This window comes from Colobus angolensis, unplaced genomic scaffold (assembly GCF_000951035.1).
Source record: "Colobus angolensis palliatus isolate OR3802 unplaced genomic scaffold, Cang.pa_1.0 Scaffold13, whole genome shotgun sequence".
NCBI lineage: Eukaryota > Metazoa > Chordata > Mammalia > Primates > Cercopithecidae > Colobus > Colobus angolensis.
In genome coordinates, this window is record NW_012114252.1 from 10504985 (window position 1) to 10513735 (window position 8751).

Consider the following 8751-nt stretch of genomic DNA (forward strand, 5'->3'; position numbering starts at 1 on the left):
GGATGTGCGCGACGGCGGCGCGGAGTTGGGAGTGGGCGGGCGGGCCGGCCAGCGCCGGGAAGCCTGTCATATTCTGAAGCGGCTGGACCTGAGCCGTTGCCAAATCCGCTAATCTCAGCGCTGGCGGGTTCCTCTTGCTCAAAGGGGGCTCCATCAGAACTACACAATCAGGCCCATATACCCTCCCTGGGGGGACTTTTTTCCCTCTGCCCGCCTTCAAAAACATGTATATATTAGGCGCTCTTTAACTTCTTTTGTCCTGGCCTCCTAACTCTGCTTATTCCTGTTCCCACTCTATCCTCCAGCGATTGGCAGAGTGAACACCACATTTGAGCAGCACAGTGGGACCGAGATTTTGGAAATGGCACGGGTGGGATTGGAGGGAGCCACGTGATTGGCAGTAGCCTCGGCTGCCCGATTGGCTCTCGTACAGGCCCTCGGCCCAGCGGGGATCCGCCCCCGTGCTCGCAGCCGCCTGCGCTTTCGCTTCGCGCCCCTCCTTCGCTGGAGCCCCGCGTCCCCGCCTCCCCAGGGATGCCCAAGTTGCACTTGCAGAAAGTTTGAGCCTGGCCTGCGCGCGCAGCGCGCCGCTCACCCCTGATGCTCCTAGTGGAGCGCGCGCCGGCACGCGGGCAGAGGGCGCGGGGTGGTGAGGGGTTGAGGATTCCCAAGGGGCAGTTCCAGTTTCAAACACCTCGGCCTCACTTCTCGCTGTGTGCCTTCTGGCACCCAAGTACTTTCTACCTCCACTTCCCTTGGGGGGATGGAAGAGCCCTGGGCTGCTCTTTGGGAGAGGAGGGTCCTACCTGCAGTGGTGATGCTAGAAACTTCTGGTTTGGACACCCTACGTGCCTAGCGCTCACCTAGGGCGCACAGACAGTAGACGGAGTGAAGAAGGTAAAGTCTGTTGGTTGCAAGACAACTGGAGTGATTTGGCTCCGCGAAACACCAGGTGAAGTCAAAATAAGTCTTTCCCCCAAAGGAACCGTTTTACCTCGACTTTTTAGCTCATGGAGTCCTTTTCAACATGGTTCAAAGGAGTTGACTGGAAGTGTAATCTCACTACTCATCGGTTCTAGATCTGCCACTTCCAATTAGATCTACAGTAGGGGCGGGGGAGAGGAGATCGGGCAGCAATTCTAACTTTTGCCTTTCGGAGATACAGTAGCAGGGCAGGCCAAACGGCATCTCTTCAGAGACAAGCCGCTAAATGAGCACCATCCTTTAAGCAGAATTTCTCCTTCCGGTCCAGATCGCAGTCCACAGTCCACAAGTATGCCTCAGTTTCTTTGGTCCACAATGAGAACTGATCCAATAAAGTATTATTTTGAATTCAAGAAATATATTTGCTTGTTATTTACTGATAGAATAATCTTTCACCTTCTTATAGTTTTCTAATAATCCAGTCTACCTTTAAGATGTCTTATTTGAAAACCGTAAAAACTGGCTTTTAAAAGGAATCTCATCCCTTTCCAGCGGTTTGGTATCAAATCGATTTTTTAAAAATAGAAATTCCCTCCTTCACTTTTTGGTGGGTGAAGAAATGTGGGACCCTCCCCCCAAATTAGGGGTTTTACTTCCCCAAAGTGTCCTTTTCAGATTTTAAAAGAAAACATTTTTGAAATTTGTGATGTTCCAAAATGCTCAAATATTAAAGTCAGGGTTTTAAAATTTGTATTTTGCTGCCATCTGTAACATTACTTGTTAAAAAAAAAATGATAATGATTAGAACGTGATTTTTTTCTTTGGGGATACAATAAAACATGTTTCCAACTTAATTCGTTTGCAGTCCAAGTAAAAGTAGACTACACAAACCCGTTATCGGGGAGGTGGCCCTGGGAAGTAATCAGAAATATTCTCAAAAGTGTTGATTCGATAGCGCCATTTACATTGGTGTGAACGATGTTTAACAGGGGGCTTCGGTATAAGACTTAGGAATGTCATTTCTTTTATAAAACTGACAAGCAAACAAAGACAATGCTACCATCAAATTTTAAATGGACTTTTAAGCTTCAATGAAGTTCAAATATGGGGAAATAAAGGCGTGTGTGGAAATAAAACGAAAAACATTTAATGAACAGCGGTAACAAAATCTTCATCTCTCTTTGGAAAGGACTAGTCCTTTCACAATTTTTATATCAAAGACTTAAACATTTCAAGCCAACCAGGCAGAGGTTGATCGAGAACTGTGCCATCTCCATGGATAGTATATGAAGAAAACATCATATTTGGAATTATCACTGTCTTCGTTTCCTCTCCGAACATTTCCAATGAGTTTCCATTATTTGAATTTCTTGGCAATAAGCATTAATTCTTGTAGTAATGGCAGCTTTGGGTTCAATCCTGCAGGTTATAAGTAAAAACAAAACAAAAAGAATGAATAAAGAAAGAAGAAAATAAACACAAGCTAGCCTTTAATATGAACTGTTCAGCATTTTTATTGTGCAATAAAATGGGCACCTCCACCCCCTTCAAAATAGCTTTTCGTCAAAATTATAACTGCTTTGTTTTATTGAATTGCTGAAATTTAATGGTTTAATGGGTGAAGGCATGAAGGAAAGGCTGTAAAAATGTGAATAATGGTGTAGCAGAGCCGTGCGGAATCTGGAACCCGCCTCCTTGTACAACTCTTGTTAAACACAGCGTGATATGTATCTGTCATCGATTTAATATGTCTTAATTCAAATATAGCTCCCTGATCAATTTCTTTTTATGGAAGCCTTAAAAAAGAAAAGACTTTCTTAGGAAATAATAAGAGATTTGGGTAGCGATAGGAAAGAAAGATATTTACAAAGTGAGTTTAATGAATATTTGCAAATTTATGACCAAACCTAGACCCTAAAAAGATAATTGAGTCAGGTAAATCGACTTGAGATGCTAATTCTTAAAAGAAAAGACTGGGAGCAAAATTTCAATCAACACCAATAAGGCGCCAATAAACCGCCTGCCAATTAAACCTGAGAATAGGCCTAGCTAGATGGTCATCAGGAAGGCTTGCAGTGGATTTCCGGGATTGCCTTTCTTTATAAAAGAGCTTTTTATTTTGTAGAAGCACTTTTTGTTATTGTGATGACCCGCCTGACCCCAGGTGCGCTGTTTCTTTTTCAAGCTATTTGGGAGCCAAATCAAACCCCCTTAACATCCCAAGTTTCTGAAGATCCAATAACTCTGTCACACTTCCTAAATAAACACCAACAATTTCCAGGGCGCTGAAGGGAATTATAATAATAGTTTTAAAAGCAGGGGGCTGTGGAAGGCATTATGCCAATTCTTCTGTGGGTTTGGCCCGCATATTTCGACGGTGGTGCTGGTCGTCAGGGCCAGTCCTCAAACCCATGCCCCTTTCTGCGTTTTGCAGCGGAGGTGCCTGTGTGGAGGCAGCAAAGTGGCAAGCCATGGAAATGTCCTTTCTGGAGTTAGCAAGGGCTCTTGCGGGGTGTCTATTTCCAGACCTCTAGGTTGCACCCCGAACCCCAAAGTCCTTCCAGCCCCAAAGTAGCGAGTAGGCTGGGGAGATGAAAGGTCCAGTAAATGGCCAGCTAACCAGAACCCATGTTAGCTGAGCTAACCACGTTCAGCTGCCTGGAGGCCACGGTACCCGATCTCTGGGGATGCTCGAGCTGGCGCTTGCGGCTTCCCGCTGCGCGGAGTCGGGGGACTGAGGCTCCACCGCTCCCCGGTGCCCTCTGTATGTCACCGAACACAGCCAAGTTTCCTGCGATGGGTGTAGGCAATTAATAAACTCCAAGGGAAGTGAATTGGACATTTCCTGGCTTTTGAGTCTTTGTTTGATTGTTTCTGCAGGCGGAGGGAGGGGGGATCTCGGGGACGATGGGGTGGAAAAGAAAGGAGCTGGGGGACCCACCGAACCGCCTTTTATTGCCCCTGCAATTGCTTTACGACTCGCTGGTCCCGCGTGGTTTCTGTGAGAGCAGCCTCCCTGTAGAAGGTCTGGGTGTCGGCGGGTTTGGAGCATCTAGTGTCATTTGGGCCGCGCCAGGGGCGGGTTCAAGGGCGAATGGGGCACCCGAATTACTAGAGGAGTCGAAGGACCTTTGAACCCTAGCGCAAGGGCGCCAATGGGTGCTTAATAGGCGCAGAAGTAGGGGGTTGCTAGCAGACACTGGGAAGGGCCTGATGGTCCACTGAGACCTTTCCTAAAAGCTAGGGCGGGGTGGGCAAAGGCACCAGCACAGTTGCATTTTAGTAGAGCTTCGCCAGGGCGGTAAGTGATGGTGACTTAGGGTCCAAGGGTTTCCCCAAATCAGGTTCGCCAGGCTAGGCAGAGAGTTTCAGGGCAGCCTCTCCTGGCCGCCCGCCCCGTCTGCACGAGGCAGGGACCGGATCCCCATCCCCACCCTCCGGCCTTGGCAACTCGCAGTCTGACTTGCGTGGAGGCTGCGACTGGCCCAAGGCCTTTGGGTGCTCAGAATCGCTCCGTAATTCGCAGCCCTCTCAGGAGCTCTTCGAGGGTTACCGCCCTCCTGAACTGGCGCTGAGTCATGAGGCTCAACGGATATGCGTGGAGCTAAGAGTATCCAGAAAAGTGCTTCTAATAGCCCTATCACACTTATGTAGACTTAATGAGGATGAAAAGGCGGAAGACTGGGGCTGTGTGGCCGTGACTGATATGTTGGATTCCGTGGGGATTTGTTTTGTCTTGTTGTTTGTACAGTCATGAAATGGGCCTATCCCATGTCCACCTCACCTCTGTGGTTGAAAGCCACTGAAAAACTATCACTGCCTTTACTTCCTTACTACTAAAGTTGAATAAAATTTGCCTGTCACCAAATACTCTCATTTGGTTTGCAGTCATTTCTACTCTCAGAGATAGAGGTTGCTGGAGAAAGACCTTTGACCTACAGTTGACCATTAGGATTGACAATTTCTTGGGAAATGCATTATTGTTCTAAAATATGTCCAGAAGGTCAAAACAACCACAGAACTCTCTTGCATGTTCACAGTTCATATAACCACTCAATATTTATTTGTGTTGGCCCCTCCATGTGCTTCTCCTCCCCTTCATCTCTTACCCTTTAGGATGTTTTTGGATGGGAAATGAAGAAGTAGAGGTTGTGCAGTTAAAAATAAAATCTCAAATTTCTTGGGTAGTTCCTCTCACTCCACACCCCTTCCAATATCTATACTTCAATATTTGAAGAAGCTGTTGAGATAAATCAAATAGTGACACGTTGATGGATTTACTTGTGTAAGCAATATGGTTGACATATGGCATTGTTATTTATGAATGACAGCATAAATTGTATTACAAAGTCTATTGCAATAATACTACAGTTTATTGGAAAGCTGTTCGCCTGTCATCTGTATTCAATCTCTCTGGATATAGTTCGCCTGGGAGCCCAAAGGATAGGTCTTCAGAATAATTAAACACATTCACGTTAGCTAATGCCTCCTATTTTTTGTTGTTTGGTTTTGTTTGTTTTTCAGCAGTAGAATCACTCCCATCAGGAAAGAGAAGACAAGTAAGGACAATTAATTCTCTTCCTTTTGGAAAACCACAACCACTGACTATTACCAATGCAGGGGTAAAGTCCAGGGTGGTTAATAGCTTCTATTTTTTCTGAGTCCCTTTTGACAAATACACAAATATTTGCACCCCTATCACTAAACTGCTGGTGAGCACATATTTTATATGGAGACTTTTTATAAGCCCAGTTACAGGACAGTAAATTTTAACTGTAGGAAGAAAAGACATTCTTTTAGCAAACTAGAGAGGGCCTTATCCTATCACAACCTCATTCAGCACCCCCACTTCTTAAAAATGGTATTTAAAAGTTACAACATTGGCTGAGATTTTCACAATTTCCCCTTCTTTTACATTACACTTCTCTAAAGCACTAACAAAGAACTTTTGTTCTAGGTGGGTTTTATAGAAGGGGCTACCGCACCACACATGTGGTCCTTCATGGGTCAGGGGTCACCCAGCCCAGGAGTGGCTGAGAAGGCGGAATCAAAGGTGCCCTGCAACTTAATATCCTGTTGATGATCTTGTTGAATTTATGAGTCTGTGATACAGATGATGGTGCTGGAATCCTGTGAAATCCCCCCCCCCGCCTTTTTTTGTCACTTGTTTCTCTTGTTTATTCTCTCAACTCTTTCCCACTACCTCCATTTCCACCTTCTTCCTTAAGACGAAAATTAAAAGTTTGAGTGGTGTGGCAACCGAGAGCTTCTGCTTTTCAATGTAAAGGTCAATTTTGTTTGCCTGTTCTTTGGCTTCTCCTGTCCAGCAATGTATACCTATGTGTGTGTGTGAGGGTAGAGTGTGTGCATACACGCTATATTTATGCATAGGTACACAAAACACATCCCATACCACAAAAGAACTCGGTCAACACTGTTCACCGATGCCCACAAACTACAACGAGGTGCTTTGGTTGATGGGCGCTCAGGTATTTGGCGGGATTTTCTGGTTTTTGAAGACAACCCCAATTCTCCATGGCGCTGCCATTCCCTCTACTTGCAGAAAAATGAACACCGGCCCGCGCGGCCTGGAGTGGGATCCGCTCAAGCACCGGCCTGCGGCCCAGCCGCACGCAACCTCCGTAAGATTTCGGAAGCATAGTTTTGGGAAACTTACAAAGAGGGGACATGTTTGCCGGATGGAGACAGTTGTGGGTCCTGCGAGCCTGACGCTGCCACAGACGGGCCCTTCCAGAAACCTGTTGAAAAACTGAATTCACTCTCAATGTGCCGCTTGGCCGCTTTTTTCCTTCAGCCAAGGAACCCGAGTCTACTTTTGAGGCAGTAACTCTGAAAGCCTTTGCATGCTTCCCCCCCACCCCTTGCTCTCTCTCGCTCTCTCTTCACTTTCCTTCCTTTTAAAAAAAAAAGTGTCATGAAGTAAAGGGGTTTTGCGGTTTGTAGAGAAATAAAGCACTTCTGAGAAGGGACGGCGACGTGACTTTGAACTTGGCTCAGCTCTTCTGTGCCCTGCAGAGAGAGGAGAACTGGAGCCGGGAAAGAATAGCCAGGAGGGCCCAACCCGCAGGGTCTCCGGCGGGAATTAAGGCGTCCGCCCCACCGCCCGGCCGCGCGCGGCCCCCGGAATGCGGCGCGAGCGAGCACCCAGCCGCGCGATCCCCAAACGCGGGAGCAGCAAAGGCGAAATCAAAGCGAAAGAGAGAATGGGTCAAAGAGGAGAGGGAGGGAGGACTGGGGAGGGGGTAAGACAGTGGGAAAGGAGGAAGACTTGGAAGTCTGATGGCCTGAAAGAAGGAAGGGAAGTGAGGTCTCTGCATGTGCAGGTTTGCTATTCTCACAACCAATCTCCAAGAAAATATTTTCCTTCAGAAATATTTTTGGAGTAAGCCTTTCCAAATACTCTCCTCTTGCGCTCGCCTCCCATCCCCATAAAAATTGATGAATAAAGCAAACAAGTGTGCAATATAAAAATTGCACTAGCATTTTTTAATGGATTCAACGTAGCAGGACAGCCTTTCCGCCAGAGATGTTCTCTTTCCTCTCTGCGTCTCTGTCTCAGGTCCCTTTAGGTCTAGGGGGCCAGTCTGGCTAGTGCCCTCCGCCCCCTTTTATGCACAGAGAGGGGTGTGGAAATGGGAACATTTCCTCCTTTCAGGGAAGGTGAGAATCTCCACCTTCCAGGCAAACTGCCTTGCTTTCAGACAGGATGCCACAGCCTCCCTCATTCTTGCACCCCCACCCCCACCCCCATGACAAGGAAGAGTGGGACGGAGGAGGGGCACAGGGCCTCTTATGCAAGGGGCTGCGGCCAGCGCCAACCTGCAGAGACTCGCTTAAGCCGGGAGAGGCTGCCTGAGCCGGCGCAAGACAGCCCGGGTTCTGCCAGCCATAGTGAGCTAGAGGATCCTTCCCGCGTTTTTGTTGATTTCATTTCAGAACATAATTCTGAAAATTAATTATTTTCTCTTCGTTTAATTTTATTTCAACTCCTAGAGATTTATAAATAAAAGCAGTTCTCCAGGCCAGCCAGGCGAACACGCCCGAGGCGCTGGCCTCAGGCCGTCCCTTCACACCTCTGCAGCCTCTGGACCCTTCTTTCCCTCTCTGGTTACCTCGGGAGCGCGAGATTTGGGCGGCGGGACAGGAAATGTCCGCAGCGGTCAGCCTGGGGCCGCGGCGCAGGGAGCAGCCTCGCCGCCGGGCCACCGCCCGGGTGGCACTCCCTGCTCCTAGAGAAGGAGTGGATATATATGCTTTCTAGAAGGTTTAAGCCCTGCCGAGTCTGACGGCTTCTCACAAGACCCTGAGCCTGACTCGCAGCCAAACCCCGGCCTGAACCTCGCTTGGTCTCGGGCGTTCCCATACTTCCCAGCTCAAGGATGCGCGGCCCGGCTTCTAGGCATTTACCCTGAGGGTGACACTGTCTTTAAACGACTTCCAAACAACCCCCTTCTACGCGGGGGCCGCTGTCCAGTGTTTACTGCTGTAATCGGAGCAGGACGCAAGCGGCGGGGGGGACCTCAGCGCGCTGAGGGGCGGACGGGGACGCCGCGGGGGGCGGGGAAGGCGGTGTCTGGGTGGGCATCCGGAGGGTGGGAAGAAGGGGCATGCCTGGCTTTCTCTGTGCCCACCGTCCGGCACCTGTGGTTTCAATGCCACAGAGCAAGTTTGCAAAGGCGGGGTGAGAGTAGGGAGCGTGCCAAGCGGGCAGCAGACCGGCCCCCTGCCGCTCCTTGTGGCGCGCTCCCGGCGGGGCCCCGGGCCTGAAATGTCCCCGCGCGCAGAGCCTCCTGCTGGGCGACCCAG